The 22,953-nt window shown below is 34.9% G+C and overlaps 1 long non-coding RNA gene across 1 annotated transcript in view; it reads left to right on the top strand.

The window, feature by feature from the left end:
- Window positions 1-65: 65 nt before the first annotated feature.
- LOC131381714 (uncharacterized) overlaps window positions 66-22,953 on the top strand; it is a 128,772-nt gene continuing 105,884 nt past the window's right edge. The window contains exon 1 of the long non-coding RNA XR_009210606.1: window positions 66-285. This is a non-coding gene — a long non-coding RNA (uncharacterized LOC131381714). The remainder of the gene's footprint in view (window positions 286-22,953) is intronic.

Raw genomic sequence — 22,953 nt, 5'->3', positions numbered from 1 at the left:
CCCCGCAAGCGCCGTGCGCAGCCCCGCAAGCGCCGTGCGCAGCCCCGGTTCCCGCTGGCGCGTCTCCCTCCACACCTCCCTGCATGCCGAGGGAGCCGGCTCTGGCCTTGGCCAGCCCGGAAAGGGGCTCCCACAGTGCAGCGGTGGGCTGAAGGGCTCCTCAAGTGCCGCCAAAGTGGGAGCCCAGGCAGAGGAGGCGCCGAGAGAGAGCAGCCGAGAGAGAGCAGCGAGGTCTGTGAGGACTGCCAGGACGCTGTCACCTCTTTTACTGAAGATGAAATGGAGGTATGATGTAAAATAACTTGCCCAAGGTCACAGAGCTAGGATATTACTTAGCTGTTATGCCTAGGACAGTATAATGAACTATTCAAATCTGTCAGTGGCTACGTTGCTTCAAGCTAATTAATTTTATGTCCATTGCTTAGTAGGTTGGCTGCAGCAGTTCATCTGATTTGGGCTGGCCTAAACTGGCCGAACTGAGTGCTAAACTTTGGATTTGGTTCACATCTGTTCCACATGTTTCTCATTTTGGGACCTAGGCAAAAAGGGTGTTGATTCAAACGGGGTGCTGTTCCCATGAATGGTTCTCTCAACAGGGCTAGCACCAACCTAATCTATGTCTAAAAGCCTCAGCTCATATCCAGTACCTGCATTCCATTGGCAAAACAGGCCATAGCTCAGCATCAGAGGGGCAAATGAGTATATACTCCTAAAGTTAAGCCATGACAAGTCTGGAAAAAATAAATTTTGAACAATATGGCACAGCATGGACATAAATCTAGGCAATGAAGTTCCACAGCCAATACACTTTTTTTCTGCACTCTGCTGTTTTTTTATTGTATTCTATGAATAGATTTACTTATATTGAACTATCGCTACATTTTGTAGTTAAATACTTCAATGACAGCTTATAGTATTCTTTGAATGTATTGTTGAATTCTATGCTAATATTTTTATACTTCCATATGTATATTCATAAGTGAGACTGGCCTATGGTTTTGTTGTCTCTTTTTCAAATTAGATTTCAGTATCATCAGGGTCATGTTTGCTGTGTAGAATAAATTTAATAGCTCCACATCTATTTATAATATTCCAGAGAAACAAAAGTGAATAGCTACTTAAAACAGAAAGTTAAATAAACACTGAGAAGAATATGCATTCTGTTTTTGCTGGGTTCAGTGTTCTACATGTGTTAGTAAGTCAAAGTGGCTTAAACTTTTGTTCATGACCTCTGTTTCTTTCTTGATTTATGTCTGGTTGCTCTATCTATTGGTGAAAATGGGGTATTGAAGTCTCCAAATATTATGGTAGTACCATCTATCTCTCCGTTCAATTCTATCAATTTTTACTGCATATATTTGCTGCTCATTTGGCATGTACAACATATATTTATAATTGTTATATCTGCTTGCTGTATTGGCAATGTTTTTAATATGTAAGTTTTTGTTTGTCTTACAAACTCTTTACTTAAAGCTCATTTTGTCTGATGTTAGTATTCGTACCTCAGTTCTCTTTTGATTACTATTTATATGGATGTCTTTTTCTACATTTTTACTTTTATCTTCATTATATCTTTATATATAAAGTGAGTCTCATGTACACAGTGTACAAATGAATTACTTGGTTTTTTTTTTCTGTTCAATCTTCCAATCTGTAAGTTCTGATTGGATAATTTAAGCCATGCACATCTAAAGTAATATGTTGGACCAAAAAAAAGATCTTAACAAATACAAAAGGATGGAAATCCTACAAAGTATATTTTCTGGATACATGGAATAACAGTAGAAAACAATAACAGAAGGAAAACAGGAAAATTTACAAGTATGTGGACATTAGCAACACGTCTTAAGCAACCAGTAAGTCGAAGAAGAAAACACAAGAGAAAACAAAACATACCAAAATTAAGAGAATATTTGTACAATTATGCATTGGCTAAGTTATTTTAAAAAGTGGTAATGCAGGAATTGTGGAGTTAATTTGTCATATTGTTTTCTTTTTATTCATCACAATGCACATTATAACAAATAAAGAGAAAACACAGCATACCAAACTATTTTTATTCATCACAATGCACTCATCACATTATGTATTGTGATGAGTAGAGAGAAAACACAACATACCAAAAGTAATGAAATGCAGTAAACCTCATGCACATTGAAAACATAGCTGTTGGCTAGGCATGGTGGCTTATGCCTGTGATTCCAGCACTTGGGAAACTGAGACGGGCAGACCACTTGAGGCCAAGAGTTGTAGAACAACCTGGCCAACATGGTGAAACCTGTCTCTACTAAAAATACAAATATTAGCCAGGCATAGTGGTACCTGCCTGTGATCGCAGCTACTTGGGAGGCTGAACCACAAGAACAGCTTAAACTTAGGAGGTGGAGGTGTAGTGAGCCAAGAATGTGACACTTACTTCCCTCCAGTCTGGGTGACAGAGACAGAGCGAGACCCTGTCTCAAAAAAAAAAAAAAAAAAAAAAGGAAAGAAAGAAAAAAAGTATTACTGTGAATACCTTCATTAAAAAAGAAGAAATATATTAAATCAATATTTGGAGGCCAACATTTGGCCTCCTAGAACATATTAGAAAGTACAAAGATTAGCAGACAGATACCAATATTGGAAAGTACAAAGATTAGCAGACAAATATACCAATACAAAAGTACAGATCAATATCCCTTGTGAGCATAGATACAGAAGTTTTCAACAAAATGCTAAAAAACTAAATCTGACATCACATTAAAAGTATTATACACACGGACCAGTTGGACATCATCTCCAGAATACAAGACCAATTCAAAAGAAGAAAATTAGTATATGTAACATACAACATCAATAGAATAAAAATACATCAGCATCTCAATTGATGCATGAAATGTATTTGATAAAATTTACATTCAGTTGGCTGTAAATGCATAGATTTATATGTGGGTTCTCTATTCTGTTCCGTTGGTCCAATTTTCTATTTTAATACCAGTATCAAGCTGATTTGGTTACTATAGATTTAGTATATTTTGAAATTAGGTAGTGTGATGCCTCCAGCTTTGTTCTTTATGCCCAGGACTGACCTGGCTATTGGGTGTCTTTTGTGGTTCCATACAAATCTTAGGATTTTTTCCCGTTTCTGTGAATAATTTTATTGGTATTTTTATACAAATCTATAAATTGCTTTGGGTAATATTGTCTTTTTAACATATTAGTTCTTCCGCCCATGAAAATGAAATATTCTTCCATTTTTTGTGTCCTCTTCAATTCTTTTCCTTAGCATTTCATAGTTTTTCTTATATAGATCTCTCATTTCATTGGTTGAATTAGCTTCTAGGTATTTTATATTATTTGAAGCTATTGTAAGTAGAATTACTTTTTTGATGTCTTTTCCAGATTACTGAATTTATATTGCCATCTTCAAATACTACTGATTTTTGTATGTCGATTTTGTATCCTACAACTTTACTGAATTTGTTTATCTGTTCTGTTTTTTGATGGTGTCATTAGGTTTTCTAAGTATAACATCAGATTGTCTGTAAGCATGGCTAATTTGACTTATTTCTTTCCCATTTGCTGCCCTTTCTTTCTTTCTTTTCTCTAATTACTCTGGCTGGGACTTCCAAAATTATGTTGAATAAAAGTGGTGAAAGTGGGCATTCTTGTCTTGTTCCAGATCTTAGAGAAAAGGCTTTCAACTTTTCCCCATTCAGTATGATGTTAGCTATGGGTTGGTCATGTAAGATCTTTATTATTTTAAGGTATATTTATTCTATATCCAGTTTGTTAGGGTTTTTATCATCAAGAGATGTTGAACATTATTAATTTTTTGCCATCTATTTAAATTATTATATGTTTTACGTTATTGGTTATGTTAATGTAATGTATCACATTTATTGATTTGTGTATGTCAAACCATCCTTCCATGTGTAGATGATTGGTCATGATGAATGATATTTTTAATGTGTGGTTGAATTCAGTTTACTAGTATTTTGCTGAGGATTTTTGCTTCTAAATTCATCAGTGATATTGGCCTGTTGTTTTATCTTTTGTTGTATTCTTGTCAAGTTTTGATAGCAGGGCAATACTGGCCTCATAGAATCAGTTTAGAAGTATTCAGATCTTTTCCAATTTTTTTGAATAATTTGAGTAGAAATAGTATTAGTTCTTCTTAAATGTATGGTAGAATTTAGCATTGAAGTCATCAAGTCCAGGGCTTTTCTTTGATGGAAGACTTTTTATCACAGCTTTGATCTTCTTACTTGTTATTTGTTTATTAAAGTTTTCTATTTCTTCATGGTTTGATGTTGGTACGTTGTATGTGTCCAGGAATTTCTTAATTTCTTCTAGGTTTTTCAATTTGTTAGCACACAGTTGTACATAATAATCTCTAAAGATTTTTTTTAATCTGTTATTTCAGTTGTTATACATCCTTTTTTGTTTCTGATTTTATTTATTTGGTATGTTTTCTTATTTATTTATTTATTTATTTGAGACAGGATCTTAATCTGTCACCCAGGCTGGAGTGCATTGTACAGTGGTATAATCTCTCCTCACTGCAACCTCTGCCTCTCAGGATCAAATGATTCTTGTGCTTCAGTCTCCCAAGTAGCTGGGATTACAGGTGTGCACCATCACACCTGGCTAATTTTTGCTTTTTTGGTAGAGATGGGGTTTTGCCAGGTTGGCCAGGCTGGTCTCCAACTCCTGGCCTCAAGTGATCCACCCACCTCAGCCTCCCAAAGTGCCGGGATTACAGGTGTGAACCACTGTGCCCAGGCTTTTTGTTACTTTGGAAGCCTAGCTAAAGGTTTGTCAATTTGGCTTATGTTTTTAAAAAACCAACTTTTGTTTCATTGATCTTCTGTATTTTTTAGTCTCAATTTTATTTATTTCTGTTCAGATTTTTCTTATTTCTTTCCTTCTACCAATTTTGGGTTGGGTTTGTTCTTGCTCCTTGTTCCTTGAGATGCATCATTAAGTTGTTCATTTGTGGTTTTTTTAACTTTTTTGATGTAGGTGTTTATTGCTATAAACTTCCCTCCTAGTACTATTTTTATTGTATTCCATAGATTTTCATATGTTGTATTTCCATTTTTATTTATTTCAATACATTTTTAAATTTTCTTCTTAATTTCTCCATTAAACCGTTGTTGATTCAGGAGCATGCTGTTTAATTTTCATGTGTCTTTGTATTTTCTAAGGTTCCTCTTGTTGATTTCCAGTTTTATTCCATTGTTAGAAATACTTGATATTCTTTCTTTATATTTTTTAATTTCTGGAGACTTGTTTTGTGGCCTATGATATCATCTCGCTTGGAAAATGTTCCATGTGCTTATGAAAAGAATGTACATTCTTTAGTAGTTGGGTGAAATGTTTTATAAAAGTCAGTTAGGCCTGTGGTCCCAGCTACTCAGGAGGCTGAGGCAGGAGGATTATTTCAGCTCAGGAATTTGAGGCAGCAGTGAGCTATGATCTTTCTACTGCACTCCAGCCTGGGTGACCACGTGAGACTCTGTCTCTAAAGATAAAAAAAAAAAAAAAGTCAGTTAGACCTATTTGGTCCAGTGTGTGTGGTGTGTAGCTGAACTCTGATATCTCTTTGTCATTTTTTTCTTTGAATATTCTGTTTGTGCTAATCGTGGGGTGTTGAATTCCCTTTATATAAATTGTATTGCAGTATATTTCTCCCTTTAAATCTATTGATGTTTGCTTCATATACTTAAGAGCACTCATGTTGGGTGCAAAGGTATTTATAATTGTTATATCCTCTTGCTAATTTGACCCTTTTATCATTATATGTTGACCTTCTTTCTCTGTTTTAACAGTCTGTCTGTTTATTTTACAGTCTTTTAACTTGGTCTGTTCTGTTTTGCTTTCCATTTGCATGAAATATCTTTTTCCACCATGCACAACCAGTCTGCCTGTCTTTATAGATGAAGTAGGTTTGTTGTAGGAAGCAAATAGTTCAGTCTTGTTTCTTAATGCATTCACACAGCTATGCCTTTTAATTGGAAAATTGAGTCCAATTAAATTTTTAAATTTTAATTTACATTTAGTTAGTACTGATAAGGAAGGCCTCAGTGTTGTCATTTTGTGCCTTGTTTTCTGGCTGTTTTGTAACTCCTCTTTTCGTTGTTTTTGTTTTGTTTTGTTTTGTTTTTCTGTCTCACATTGTGGTTAAGGGATTTTCTCTGGTAGTATATTTTAATTGATTGCTTTTTATTTTTAGTGAACCTATTACATTGCCTTGTGGTTACCATGAGGCTTTCAAAACACATTTTATACCAAGTTATTTAAAAGAAATGACAATTCATGTTAGATCACATAGAAAAGAATAGAAAACAAAAAGCAAATGAAAAAAAAACCTCTACACTCATTTGGGCTTTATATTAATGTTGTGAATAGATAGCACACCACAATTATACTATTAGAGTATTCTTGGTTTGTTTTTGTATTTAATTTTACCAGTGGGTTTTATATCTTGGAGGTTTTTTGGAATGTTAGTGTTTTATTTTTCAGATTGAAGAACTCTCTCTACCTTTTCTTGTAAGATGAGTCCGATGGTGGTAAATTTCCCAACCATTGTCTAAAAAAGACTATATCTCTCCATATTTGAAGGATAGCTTTGCTGAATAGGAGTTTTTTTCTTTCTTCCAGAACTTTGAAAATGTCATGCTACTCCTTCCTGTCCTGTATGGTTTCTGTTGACAAGTCTGTTGCCAGAGAAATTGGAGGTCATTTATTTGTTATTTACTTCTTTTATCTTACTTCTTATAGAATCCTTTCTTCTTCCTTAACCTTTGAGAGTTTGATTATTATGCACTTGTAGTAGTCTTATTTGGCTCAAATCTGTTTTGTGTTTTCTGGACATCCTTCAGTTGAATATTTATCTCTTTCTTAACTTTTGCAAAATTTTCTGTTATTATTTATTTGAATAAGCTTTCTATACCTTACTTTTGCTCAACTCCTTCTTGAACACTAATAATTCTTAAATTTTGCCTTTTTTTCTTTTTCCTTTTCTTTTTTTATAACCTGGCCATTAACCACCTAGTATAGATCTGGTCTTTTGAGGTAATTTTCTGTATCTTGTTTGCAATCTTTATGGCTTTTCATTTCTTTTTCTCTTCTGTTTTCAAATAACCTATCTTTGAGCTTACTCATTCTTTCTTCTTGATGCATTCTACTGTTGAGAGCCTTTGATTTTTTTTCAGTTCAGCGAATATATTTCTCAGTTCCAAAATTTCTCTTTGATTTTTTTACTATATCAGTCTCTGTGTTAAACGTCTCATAAATTTTTGAATTGCATTACTGTGTTATTTTGGAGGTCATTGATTTTCTTTAAAACTGCTGTATGAATTCTTGGTAAGAGAGTTCACATATCGTTATCTTGTTAGGGTCAGTAGCTAGTTCCCTGCTTCGTTCATTTGGGGAGGTGACAATTCACCATTTCTGTAGTTTTTTTGTGGATTTTCAGCCACATTTGGCATTAAAGTGTTGTTTCTTTCTTTCAGTCTTCTCTGTCTGGCTTTTTTGTTTTTGTTTTTAATTAGATACAATTGCTTACTCTTTGTAATTTACCTGTTGATCTCGTGTTTTCCCCACCAGCTCACTGCCTCTGTTTCAGCACTAGATGGTGCCTTAAGCCCAGGTTTGCTTTGGTTCTAGTAATCACAGTGCCAAATGTGGGAGGTACCAAAAGGATGCCCTGGAGTGCCAGAAAGCTTCCCAGGAGTTTGTGCCCAGGGAACCTGTGGAACAAACTTTCAACAGTGTGGTGCTACTCAACAGCTGTTCTGATTTGACATCTTTTTCATCTGAATTACAGAGCAGAGTTTTTATAGTTGTGGATGGTCATCCCACCTCCCAATTTGGTCTCTGGCAGTCCTGAGGAATATTTATCCCTCCAGGCATTCTCAGTGCTTCCTATGGGTTGAGGCAGAAACAGTTCTCTTGCCAGGAAACACAATATATTGGGAAAGTTGGTTGTCTATCTCAATCTCACTTTTTCCCATGTAGAAATTGTGAGTCGGGGAAATTTTCCACATGCTTTGTGCTGGGCACATTGCAGGGAAGTGCATTGTGAATGTAGAAGTCTGAATGTCTTACCATCTGCTGGAGGGTTTTTTTTTTTACTTCTCTGTGGCCCCAGAAACTGACTCATTTTCATACTTGAGGTATGAGACATTGCTAATAATAATCTCAGTACTGTATATTTGTTTTGGGTTTTCTGCGGGCCTGGAGAGTGAAGCCTGCTTTCTTCTATGGCACCATTTTGGACCATATTGAATTTCATGTGGCTCTGGGTAGCCGTAACTGTTTTGAAAGAGAACAAAGTTAAGGACTCATGATTGTCAATTTCAAAACTTACTACAAAGCTACAGTAGTCAAACCAGTGTGGAACTGACATAAGCATAGATATATAGACAAGTGGAATAGACTTCATAATACAGAAATAAATTTAAAAATGATAGCCAATTGATTTTTGAAAAGGATGCAAAGACCATGGGGAATGACCAATTCCCTCAAGAAACAGAGCTGCGAAACTGGATAAACATATTCAAAAGAATGAGGTTGGACCCTACCTCATGCCATATAAAAATTTTAACTCAAAATAGATTAATATTTAAATTAATAAGCTAAAACTGTAAGACACTTTAAAGAAAATATAGAGGTAAATCTTCCTGACCTCAGGTTTGGCATGGATTCTTAGATTTGACACCGTAATCATGCACACAAAAAGTTAAAAATAAAAAGATAAACCTGACTTTATAAAAGTTAAAACATTCATTCATCAAAAGATATTGTCAAGAAAGTGAAAATTCAACTTATAGCTTGGGGGAAATTTTGCAAATCATATGTGTGATAAGTATTGAATATCCAGAATCCATAAAATCTCTTATAACTCTAGCAAAAAACCTCAAACAACCCAATTCAAAAACAAGCAAATGATTTGAATAGATATTTCACCAAATAGGATATAAGTATCCAAGAAGTTCATGGAAAAATGTTCAACATCATTCACAATTAAGGAAATGCAAATTATAACCACAATGAGATACCACTTTATACATACTTGGGTGGCTATAACCAAAACAATGGAAAATAAATGTTGGTAAGGATGTGGATGTTGGACGTCTTATACATTGCTGATGGGAATGTAAAGGGTGCAGCCATTGTGGAGAACAGTTATGTGGTTCCTCAAAGAGTTAAACATAGACTTATCATAGGACTCAGGAATTCTACTCCTAGGTATATGCCCAGGAGAAATAAAATATGTGTACATGCAGAAACTTGTCTATGAATGTTTATTGTCTCATATTCATAATAGCCTAAAGTGACAACAACCTAGATCTATATTATTAGACAAATGGATAAACAAATTGTGGTACATATATACAATGAAATAATTATTCAGCCATAAAAAGCAGCAAATTTTGATAATCATACAACTTGGGTGAGCCCTGAAAACAATATTCTAAGGGAAAAAAACCACACAAAGGTTGCACATTTTGGGATTCCTTTTATATAAAATATTCAAAATAAGCAGATTTATAGAGACAGAAAAACAGATTAGCAGTTTCCAGAGAATAGGTAAAGAGAGGATTTAGGATTAGCTAGTTTGTAGGTATAGGGTTCTACTCTAATGATGAAAAGTTATGAAACTATTGTTGCACAACCTTGTGAACGCATTAAGTGCTGCTGAATTATACACTTTAATACTTTAATCTGATTTTTTATAAGTTATGTAAATTTCACTTTGATTATTTAAAAGAACCTTTTAAATGTAGTTCAGAATTGTCTTTCCTTAACTGCCCTTAAAATATCAAAGGAAATGAGTCCAAAATTCAGTCTCTCCAGTAACTTTTCTCCCAGGAACCTTCTCTTTTGTAGGCAAAATTCTCAATGTCTCAAAGAGCAAAGGAAGGAATCATTTTATCATTGAAAATCCTATCATATTCCTAGTTGACATAGAGATAACACATTCTACCACTTATTTTCACCCTACACTGCCTCAGCGTACAAAAACTGCACTGTGGTGAAACTTGATAACCTACTGCTTGACTTTCCTTTATCCCAACCTTTTTCTGTCTTACTAAGATCTCTTACTACCCAGCTTAGCTTAGTGCCGATACTCCAGTATAACTAGTAGGAAGAGAACAATTTTTTGATGCCAAACATTGAGTGATAAGCCTTTTGCATCTGCATGCACGTTTATCACGTTTATATATTTGTGAGTATGCAGTACTTTCCTACATTTTATGGTGTTACCAAATTAGGTTATATTATCACTTAAAATAACTCTATTCTAATGGTTTATAGGTATGTAAGCACTTCTATTAATTAAACTTTCTAAAACTTAAGGGAATTGAACTTACAAAACTTTCAATGTGCCTAAAAGTATGCCTTTAGAAACTAACATGTTTTAAGACTTTGACCACTTTATTTAGGAATTTTTGTTTGCGAACAAAACTAATTTAATATGCTTGGTTTAATAAATCAACTGTCTTCTGATTTACTGGTGTCAGGTAAAAAAAACAGATATGCATTTTACCCCACTTGGATAGTTCTTCTTCAGGTTATGCTGGTTTACTCTTTGACTAAGATAGCATTACATCTACTAGATCATTAAGATCATAAAAATTGTAAATTTGTGCTCAACCAAATTAAAGCATTATTCCGACAACTCTATTTCAACAATCATATTTTGCAGTGGGTCAACTTGAGAATAGTTTTCAAGATTGTTAGGTAACTTAAAACTCTGAACATATGCCAAATTATGTTATTTAATGGATATTCATTGCATAACTGGATCATTTCTAAGCAAGAAAAATACTGAAGTATTAAATACAGAGCATAATTTTAAGTTTATATACTTTTGGCCTCATTTTTAATATTTTTACAGAGTTATATACACATATATATACACACACACACAATCATTTTTGTACCTTAGAAGTTGCACTATAAAGAATGTGGATGGCTGTTAAAAAAAGTCCTAAGATGTGTATTTATAGGTTTTGCTGGTCTAATTCAAAATGCTGGTGTATGACAGTTCAAAATTAGCTACCTCTTAGTTTTCTTTGTGAAATTGAACTTACTGTGGTTAAAAGCTCTAATTACTATATATGAATGAGAGTATCATAGGAGCCATAATACAGAGAGGAACAATTTTGTATGGAAGGTATAAAATATGTGTTAAGGGAAAAGAAAGTATTACTGCCCTAAAGTAAATTGACTGTCCTAGAATGACAAAGAAGAAAGTGTAGGATAAAATCTGAATGCATATAGACAATTTTAAAAAGTCTGGAAAAAAGAAATTTCATTTGCCCCCACCAAATCTGGCTATGTTTTGATGGGTTTAGCTTTAATATCAAATATTATATTCATGCAAAACTAAATTTAGTTTTCTCTCCATTAAAATGACAAAATTATCTTGGGATTTTTGGTTTGCTTTTAGTAAAAGTTTGCAAAAGATTTTTCTTTACCTTCTGAGTAATCTGCCTAGAAGGCAAAGATTCTATGTAATTGAAAAAATTTCACATGGAGCGGATAATGTCTTCTCACGTTTAAAAGATCTAAGATTCTTTATAAGCATGTTACCTCTTATGTTTACTTAAAAAATATTTTACTGCCACTTAACTAAATAGTCAAGTATTGTTTTTCTTAATAACTTATGATTTTATTGAATTGTTAGAATCTCCTGAATATTTTGTTATTTTGCCATCCCCAAATCAGATCATAAATGAGGATATGGCCTCTGGAAAATCACAAATGATTTGTTATCTCACCTTGTAAAAAGAGACATGCTAAAATATTACTGTTGATGAGCTGAATGGAGGTACTGTCAAATCAGAACAGCTTAGGCTTCTTGAGGTAAAATCTAGAGAGTATGGGGAAATGTTACTTATATAAATATTTAAGAAATTGCATAAAGTTTCCAGGGATTTGCTGTTGCCTTCACTGTCAATTAAATCTTTCAATTTACCAGAGTCCTGGTGCTGCTTTGCAGAAAATTAGATAATAGTAATACAACGTTATACAACTTTTAGCTATTTTTTAAAAAATGCAACCTTAATTGCAACTTTGCTTTTTTAATTTGCTTTTGGCATATTCTAGGCCGATGGTTTTCATTTGAGCATTCATATCACTTACCTATGGAATTTTATTAAAATATAGGTGTTTAGGATGTACTCCAAACTTAACAAATATTTACTTCATAGTCTTGATATATTCTTGGTACATTCCAACTATATGCTAGCTATATTCATACTATATTGTATCTCAAACCAGATTTCTTTTTTCACTAGGAAGTAAATTTTATTCAACTCCCAAAATCTCATGAGCACAAATATGTTCTAACCACAGCCTGCGTATTTTCAAGATGGATATAAGCTTTTCCCTGAAAACAGGCTACTGCCAACACCAAAACTAAGATTCTCCACTTCAGTAATTTCTTTTCTCTTCCCATGCAATAGAGGCATTCCACTGGTAAAGTTAATTCAGGATATTCAATGAGTATTTCCATTTTCACCAAAACCATACTGTACCTTATTTGCATAAATTCTGTAGAAAAAAAGGATAAGCAAATGACACTCTTCAAATCAAACTAGCTAAATTCTCTAAAGAATTCAACCTGGCTCAGCCCAAAGTCTTGCTTTTATCTCTGATGAGCCTGTGATTCTGCCCCTCTTTTCTGCGTTGATTATCTCTTAAGAAGTAACTATTAGCAGGCCAGTGAAGATCACTTACTCTTCTTGGATCTAGGGAGGCTTTAATACAATTAGATATTTTTAAATACTGTCAAGGTTTTGTTAAACACTTTTATACTTAACACAAACATGTGAATTATTTCTTTTGTCATGCATCCCACTACAGTTTTTGCATGATCTTCTGGTTGGAAACATAGTCTTCTGGAAAGACACGGAAGAAGAAACAATCTTGAATACAAGTGGAAAGGATCTAATTTGGTTCTCCTAACCAATATCTCTGAAAAACTACAAGGATTTCACTTTGGGTTGGTAGTTCACACTGCCATCTTCCTTCTTTGTCTACTCTTTGTCATATCCCTTTTTTTTTTATTGACCTTTAACACATCCTTTCCTAATTATCTAGCATCCTAAGAAAACTTTTTCTCTTCTCTGTCCTCCTTCTCCTATACTTCCCACTATCCAAATAAAAGAGAATGATTCTCCAGTGATTGCTACCAAACTCAATCTCACAGATACGTCACCCCCGCACTGGCCACAACCAAACTCCCAGGTCTGACAACTAATTATCAACCATAGTCTTTTGCAGGTGCTAGCTGGATCTTAACTCCGACAATGCTTCTCTTGAAATCCTCAAATTCATGACTCCACTTCCCCAAGATTAGATATTGGAAAAAATAGGAGCACCTTTATTCGTGGTAACCATCATTTTATCCTCTACCATTTTCAATCAGTTTTACAATGTTTTACCACTTTTCAATCAGTTTTACTTCTCAGTTCTTCGATAGACTCTGGCCTCCTGAGGCTAACCTCAATAACTATTAATAATACCTACCCCCGGCCGGGTGCAGTGGCTCACACCTGTAATCTCAGCATTTTGGGAGGCCGAGGCAGGCAGATCATGCGGTCAAGAGATCAAGACCATCCTGGTGAACATAATGAAACCTCATCTCTACTAAAAATACAAAAATTAGCTGGGCATGGTGGTGATCGCCTGTACTGCCAGCTACTCAGGCGGCTGAGGCAGGAGAATCTCTTGAACCCGGGAGGCGGAGGTTGCAGTGAGCCGAGATTGTGCCACTGCACTCCAGCTTGGGTGATGGAGCAAGACTCCCTCTCAAAAAAAAAAAAAAAATTATCAGGCCCAGAGAGCCAAGAGTATAGGACTTCAGTCACACACCCTCAAAAGTAATGCCCAGGGGCAATTGTTTAAAAGCATTTTATTCCTGACTAGCTGCCTCACTGATTATCTTCAGGTTCCTAATGTAGGCACTATCAATATCTTACGTTATTTTAATGTAAATTCTTAAATAACTTAGAAACTGCCTCTTCTTTTTCTTTAAAAGCCGATTTCTAACTGTTGCTGATGGAGTATATATTCAGGTCAACTAAATTTATGCTCCCAAGTTTGGCCCAAACTCTTTACTTATATTAATTTTGCCTACCTTCTTCCTTTTCAGTAGAGACTTCCCATAAATGAATTGAACCACACTCAGGAATGCAGTTCTTATAATAATACGTTATTAATAAACTACTAACAGCAAACACCTCCATCAGATTGAATCAAATTACTCTTTTAGTACTCTGGGCACTATTTATTGCCTGAAGAGAGGAAATCCATTTCTCAAAGGTTCTTTGGAAAAATAGAAAAATCTCACAAATGTATGACCTTCTGAGAACAGCTTTTGCATCATTTAGGATTAATTTTAGTATTAATATTTAGTTGTCCTAAATTAGAGAACATTGAATGTTCAGCTTATCTCTAAAGCTTCATTATTATAACTGAATATTGCTTTTCAGAAGCCAAATAAAATGCCACAAAAAGCTTGCTAGCTCAAGATAAAAACCATGAAAACATATTTTTTATTTTTATTAAGCAAATATTCATTTGATAAAGAGAAAAAAATAATTTCCTTATTTTATTTTTATTCTTCCAGAACAATTGTGTGTTAAATTTATGTTTATAAATATGGCACAGAGACATCTTTAACAAATAATAGAATATACTTGAGAAACTACATTATACAGGGTAGAGAACTTTAGTTACAATCATATATAATGCTTAATCTAGCTTCTTTACATTTTACAATTTTGAAGAGCTTAACTGCTTGTATTTTAGCAGATATTAGAACTTTTTTTGTATTTCTATATATGTTATAAAACATTAACCTGTTTAATCGTAATATACTGGTTTATAACAATTTTTAGGCAGAATTGAAGTACCTATAATATTTCAACTTCTTTTTCTCTTCTGTTTAAGGACAGTGGTAATTCAAGGAAGGTAGTTTTGTTGTAAAATATAACTGTCAGTGCTTGTCATTAGCACCTATTTGTAAACTGAGTACTGAGCACTTAAAGATACTTTTATCAAGTATCCTTGTAAATTCTTTACAAATAGTCAAGTTATAAGTATTTTTGCCTACCGAGAACCTTGAAGCTTTGCAAGAATGTGCAACCTTCATTCAATAAGCGCCATGACCTTGTTTTCATTATTACCTGTTATTTCTCATTCTCTCTCTCTCTGCCCTCCTCCCACATACACTTTTAAATTTGTTTTTCCCCTTCTCCCTCTCTCTCTATTTTGTAGTTTCCCACTAGGGTATTTGTAGATACATTAAGAAAAATGTTACCCCCCGCACCGAGATGGAGTCTTGCTCTGTCACCTAGGCTGGAGTGCAGTGGCGAAATCTCGGCTCACTGCAACCTCCACCTCCCTTGTTCAAGCGATTCTCCTGCCTCAGCCTTCCAAGTAGCTGGGATTACAGGCACATGCCATCACACCCGGCTAATTTTTGTATTCTTAGTAGAGGCAGGGTTTCACCATGTTGACCAGGCTGGTCTCAAACTCTTGAACTCGTGATACGCCCACCTTGGCCTCCCAAAGTGCTGGGATTACAGGCGTGAGCCACCATGCCCAGCCTGAAAAATGTTTTTCTCTAGGCAAAGAAAAGCATTCAAAATGTTGTTGCAATTAATGGAATAATGTTGCATTTAAACATTTTAAAGAACAAGGCAAAATAACGTATTTTTACCATTCTCACCTTCCAGGGTTCTATCATGTGACCATTCTCTCCAAAATCTATTCACTAGAGGCAATACAATACATTTGGCAATGTTACCAGCAGCAAATCCATATGGGTCTGCAACAATCTCAATTCTTGCTGCCTCAGAGGAAAGAATTTGACCAAGGAGGAGGCATAAAGCAAGAGGAGAGACTAAGGCAAGTTTTAGAGCAGGAATGAAAGTTTATTAGAAAGCTTTAGAGCAGAACAGAAGGAAGGGGGGAGTACACTTGGAATAGGACTAGGCAGGCAACTTGAAAGACAAGTGCCCTGTTTGACCTTAGTTTTTATATGTCGGCATGCTTCGGAGTCTTGCATTCCTTTTACCCTGATTCTTCCTTTGGGTTGGGCTCTCAGCATGCACAGTGGCCTGCTAGCACCTGGGAGGGGAGTACACAGAGTGTTTACTGGAGTTGAATGCATGCTCCCTTGAGGTATTCTTCCCTTACCAGTCAAATATACCTAGAAAGTCATATACCAGTTTAACTCTGCCATTTTACCTCTGAATGCACACACTTGAGCCCACTCATTCAACTGCTGAGATCTTATTGGGAAGCTGCTGATCACTAGTTTCAGGTTTTTTCTATTTATTGGGAGACTGACTTGCTCTGGTGCTGCCTGCCACCAATTATTATTTTAGAGAGACAGTTAACAACCACCTCACCATCACCTGATAGTCAGTCACCTGACATTCCTTGTAGGGGGTAGGGAGAACCCTCTTCTGTCCTGCTCATGCTTGTCTAGCTACCTCCTGTAACAGGAACAATTTGTCCGTGAACGTCAAGTGTAAATCTGTCTTTAATTCATGGAATGTTGTGGAACAACTATCCCTAGCCAAAGTCTGTAGTTGGGCCATTGTGGCGGAAGAGAAAAGCCCTGTGCTATTTCACTTAAACTACTCAAGATTTTATTAAGGGCCTAAGATAGCAGAAAGGAGATAAACATTGCACCAATAACTTGAACTTGAATACTATTTCACTAAATAGTGTGAGGTGAATGATGCCAAATTGGGGTGAAGGAGAAATCTGTAGGGTGCAAAGTAGTAAATGTAAATGGAGGATTAGCTACTATTCCTAGACTGCAGGAGCATAAACAAAGAAGGAACTTAGAAAAGTAGACAAGGCCTTGCCCTTAGAACTGATACTCAGAGCTCTGAGAAGATGGCATGGGTGTTACAGAAACATGTGAACACCCAGAACACCCAGAAAAACAGAACAGGTTTTTCTGGTGAAAAACTTGCCAGACATTTCTCTAAAGAAGACAAATGAATGACCAATGGACATCTAAAAAATGCTCAACATCATTATCACCAGGGAAGTGCAAATTAAAACCAGAAGGAGGTATCACATCAAACTGCTAGAATGGCTACCATCAAAAAGACAAACAATAACAAGTGTTGACAAAGATATAGAGAAAAGGGGACCCTGTACACTGTCAGTGAGAATGCAAATTAGTACAGCCATTATGGAAAACAGTATGGGCATTCTTCAGAAATTTAAAAATAAAATTAACATATAATCCAGCAATTCTACTTCTGTGTATATATCCAAAGGAAATGAAATCAATATATTGAAGAGATATCTGCACTCCCATGGTCGCTGTGGCATTCACAATAGCCAAAATGGAATTAACTTGTGTCCATCAATGTATAAGTGAATAGAGAAAATATGGTATACATACATAATGGAATACTGTTCTGCCTTAAAGACAGAAGTAAATCCTGTCATTTGCAACAATGTGAATGAACCTGGAGGTCATTATGTTAAGTGAAATAAGCCAAGCACAGAAAGGCAAGGACCACATGATCTCACTTATATGTGGAATCTAAAAAAAGTTGAGTTCGTAGAAACAGAGTAGAATGGCAGTTATCTTTGTCAAGGGGAAGGAGAGGAATAAGGAGGTGTGGGACCAAAACATCCGAAGTTTTAGTTAGACCGAAGAAATAAGTTCTGGAGATCTGTTGTGCACCACAATTACTATAGTTAATAATAATGTATACTTGAAAATTGCTAAGAGGATTGATTTGAAGTGTTCTCATCACAAAATAATGATAAGTAGTTGGTAGCAAGTTGGATATATTAATTAGATTGAGGTTATCATTCTGCAATGTATACATACACCAAAACATCACACTGTACAACACAAATGTATACAATTTTTGTCAATTAAAAAATAAAGACATGTATAAAATAAAGTAAGAAAGTAAAATTTTGCCAGAGAACACAGAATTCAATTAAATGTCATAGGGTGTAGGCTGCAGATGGAATGCATGAGCAGTTAGCTGCTTAATAGTGGAAGGAAAGGGCTAAGACAAACCCTGAAAGTTGCTATTGTGATAGGGAGAAACTCGTGAGACAAGCTGGACCAAAGCCACAGGACACACACACATACACACACACACGTATCCTATCAAGTGGACGCTGTGCCAGAAACCACACACTGGAAGAAGGAAGGAAAGTCATTCCTGTTTTAGCCTAGGCATCCTTCTACCCACACTTGCACCCTTCTGGATGACATTTGAACATTTACACAACAATAAAACAACTGTATGTGTCCACCTAAAGAAAGGAAACTTCACACTTTTAAGGTACTCACTTTCTCCCCTAATAAAGATACATATGTCCCAGTATTATTGTACCCACTGTTAGTTATACAAATTTTTATTAAAATTTATTGAAAATCTCATTTAATATTCCATTACCTAAACATTATATTATAAAGGTAGCATCAAATAATTTACATAAAATAGCAGGGGAAAGAAGTAGAAAGAAGGAAAAAATAGTTAATACATACAAGCTTCTATATATGCTAATGATTGAAATGAAATATGCAAAACTACTACTATCACTTTTGTACTTGGTCACAAGTTCATTGTGGTATCTATGACTTGTTTCCAGTACCCATTCTGTATTTTCTTTGCTTTCAGCCAGAATCCCAGATTGTTTCGGTTCTTTCCTTCTTTCTCTTTGGTTACTGTAATTTTCTATTAGCCTTTATATCGAACATGAAAGTAATAAGGAATACTCAAGAGAAAAATCTGCGGTCCAGATGGAATCACCTCTGTCCTCACTGCACAGCAGCAAACCATCTTTCCTTAAGTAATTAGCATCTATTATTCTAGCTTGGAGAGTAGCCCCCTTTCTTTGCCTTTTGCTTCAGTGTTATTCTGAACCCATAATTCCCAGGCAGCAATCTCACCTTCAATTTGATGAAACCAATGTTTGTGCACTGGTGGAAACATTATCCCCTTTGAAACTAAGACTTCTAAAGCATCAGAGCTCAAAGGTGCTTAGACAGAAAATAAACATTCTGCCTGGGGATTATGAGGTACATCAGAGGGGGAAAAGACACCAACACTTCACCCCTTTATTCCAGGACAAATTTACTCTGTTCACAAGAATCAATGTGTTACAAGACCACACCATATAATGGTCTTCGATCAAAGCATCAAATGCATTTGTAAGACAGAATTCCATCAATTCAGAGGGTTATCTTGTAGTGTCATTGTACATGAGTGTTCAATAAGTACTTTGAACTTTCTGTTAGGATGGCCACTTTGGGTGGTGCTATGTGAGATAAGTAAGACCAGTTTACTTATTGGGCATGAATACATTGCTGTAATTCCTTTACTGTGAAATGAATCCATTGCTAAGAAGTAATGCTATACAGAATATCATGATGGTTGTAAAGTCCTTGGTAAGGGTAAAGCTTTAATAAGGGGAAGTCTATTTTCTTAAGCCCATGCATAAGTTCTGTCCTGCTATTATTCATAAGCCAATTGAAAAGACAGTGGACTGGTTAGGGAAAAAGACACAAATATCCACAAGGTAAGTCATTTTGTCAACCCACGATTTACAGTGGATTTAGCAGTGGATGTCTTTTAGTGGATATTAACTTGAAACACAATATTTTCATCATCTATGCACATTTTGAGAGATTTATCTTTTCTGGGATTCTTTTACATCAGCCTTTCAAGCTTATTCCACTTCAGCCTGCGATCACCCAATCAAACCATCAGCAAGCATTCATGAGTCAGTGTAGATCAAAAATTCTGGCCATTTTCTCAAAGTGGACCACAAATGTATAACTCTATGGTCTGCTCCCTGGAAGAAATTTTCATCATTGCTTTCCTTCAAAGTCAACATTAATTTGTGTGGTAATGCAGCAGGCATGCACTTGTGGGTGGTACCGGAATGCAATACAGAAAAATATCAAAAGTAAGCTTGGACATTTTATTCTACATTAAACTAATTGTAGGGAACTACTCTGTGAGATCAAAGATGCTGTGATTTTACTATTGCCAGTAACTCTATATAGCATCACTATTCACTATAGGTACCTCATATATATGTATATGTAAACAGAATATTGCTTGGTTCCCCTTGTTTTTGAGGTATGTAAAGATCTCATCACACTATGTATGCTTTTCTGTGATTTGACTTTTTCAATTATCATTATGATAATAAGATGATACATGCTGCTTGCCTTTATGTTTCAACCATTTTCACTAATATATGCTATTCCATTAAGTGCATATATGACAACTTATTTGTCCAGTTACTGTCAGTAAATATTACCTTAGTTTTTCCTGTTTATCTACTCTGAAATTTCTTTTACATGTCTCCTGGTGCTTAAGGTTTATTTCTAACATTGTTGGAGAGTGCATTGTATATGGTGTCTGATTTATACATTTTTAAAATGTACTTTTATATATTTTACACAAACACAGATATTTAGATAAACTCATGAATACATGATGCTTTTCACAATTTAAAATAATAAAAAGGTACTAAATCAATAAATAACCTCAATTTATAATTGTTATAATAGATTCATTATGTTCTTCCTGTTGCTATGTAATATGTGTATTTAAAAAGATATTTCTGTTATAAATAAATTATGTTGATAATATTTCTTTCCCACATAGTTGCTCAACCTAATTAGTGTTTGAATTAATACCATTAAGCCACTAATAAAATTGTATAGTCACAAGTTTAGGAAAGATTGGTAAATCTGAAAATAACAAGTGTTGGTAAAAACTTGAGCCAATGAGAACGCAAATACCTTGCTGGTGAGAGTGTAAGCTTGTATTCTTACGTTGCAAAACAATTCAGCACTATAATGTGAAGATAAAAATTTACATACCTAAATAAAGGTACATATCCTACAAAAATCAGAGTTTCACAAACATTCTTACATGCATTTTCTGTTACATATGTACAAAGACTGAAATTGCTGATTTATACCTTCTATTTATTGTTTCACTGTGTAATGCCAATTGTTTTAGAAGGTGGGTAAAAACTTTCACTCTTAGGAATGCTCAATATCCTCTTGTATACCCAAACATTTACCATTATAAATCTGCTATACCTTATATAACATAAATTTTTGTTTTTGTTTTTGTTTGTTTGTTTGTTTGTTTTTTTTAATTGTACTTTAGGTTTTAGGGTACATGTGCACAATGTGCAGGTTTGTTACATATGTATCCATGTGCCATGTTGATTTCCTGCACCCATTAACTTGTCATTTAGCATTAGGTATATCTCCTATAATGTATAAAACATTTTTACTTTGTATTTCCATAACTTGGCAGGGTTGCACGTTATTTTATACTTTGTGTTTCCTTATTGTTTGCTGTTGTCTGAAATGGCTATTCCTTTCCTTTCCTCTTAAAAATATTTGTCTGTTGATTTGTAGTAATTCTTTACATCTTTTGAAAGTTAATTTCTTATTGGTTATAAGTCACATATGAAGTCCATCAGGGCTTTTCTTTCTGCTTTCGTGTTTATTATTTTTGATAACCAATAGTACTTACATTTAATGATCCATTTTGCTCTTTATAGATTGCTCTTCTGTGTCTAGTTAAATAAAATATTTTCATACTTTCTGTTTTAAAAAATCCTCAGCCGGGCATGGTGGCTCAGACCTGTAATCCCAGCACTTTGGGAGGCCAAGGTGGGTGGATCACGAGGTCAAGAGATGGAGACCAGTCTCGCCAACATGGTGAAACCCCATCTCTACTAAAAATACAAAAATTAGCCGGGCTTGGTGGTGCATGCCTGTAGTCCCAGCTACTCGGGAGGCTGAGGCAGGAGAATCCCTGGAATCCGGGAGGCGGAGGTTGGAGTGAGCTGATATCCCGCCATTGCACTCCAGCTTGGGTGACAGAACAAGACTGTCAAAAAAAAAAAAAAAAAAAAAAATCCTCTATATCATCTTATTAAATATAACAGTTTACATGTGAATTTTAGTCATTAGTCTACCCATCTTATTGGTAAGTACAAGTCTATGCATATTCACTCTTAGGAATGCTCAATATCCTCTTGTATACCCAAACATTTACCATTATAAATCTGCTATACCTTATATAACATAAATTTTAAAAGCATATTTATTTTGTGTAGTTTTTTCAATTTTATTTTTATAAATTTGAAAATTTAGTTTCTTTCTTTTTAAAATGTTCCTTTTACTAGCTAGTTCTCTCTAGTCATTTCTTATTTTATTTTTATATGAGTTCATGCAGCTGCTTCTGAACTTTCTCTTTTTTTTTTTTTTTTTTTTGAGACAGAGTCTGGCACTGTCACCTGGGCTGGAGTGCAATGGCACGATCTTGGCTCACTGCAACATCCACCTCCCAGGTTCAAGCAATTCTCCTTCCTCAGCCTCCCGAGTAGCTGGGATTACAGGTGCCTACCACCATGCCCTGCTAATTTTTTGTATTTTTAGTAGAGATAGGGTTTCACTATGTTGGCCAAGCTGGCCTCGAACTACTACCTCGTGATCTGCCCGCCTCGGCCTCTCAAAGTGCTGGGATTACAGGCATGAGCCACCGCACCTGACCTAAGTTTTTAAAGAATAAACTTTTTCATGAAGGCAACTTTGTTCTACTGTCTTATTCTTTTAACTTTATTAAAATACTTTATTTATTATTTCATCCTCTTTATTTTTTTTACCTTTTTACTTTGAATTTTTGCTATATTTCATTATCTACTAGGTTAAGTATTTAATGCCATGAATTTTCCACTTAACACTTCATTAACTCCTAAAGAGCCTTCTGAGTCACAGTTTTCTCATCTTTATATCTGCAACTCCTTATATTTTCCTTTGGACAAAATATTGCTTAATAAGTAATATATTTATTTTCTATTTATCTAATCTTTCAAATGGAAGGTTTAAAAATATTTAATGTTTTGTTG

The sequence above is a fragment of the Hylobates moloch genome, unplaced genomic scaffold (genome assembly GCF_009828535.3).
Source record: "Hylobates moloch isolate HMO894 unplaced genomic scaffold, HMol_V3 SCAFFOLD_17, whole genome shotgun sequence".
NCBI classification, from domain to species: Eukaryota; Metazoa; Chordata; class Mammalia; order Primates; family Hylobatidae; genus Hylobates; species Hylobates moloch.
Note: the sequence above shows the minus strand (reverse complement) of the source record. Positions and strands in the feature narration are given on the sequence as shown.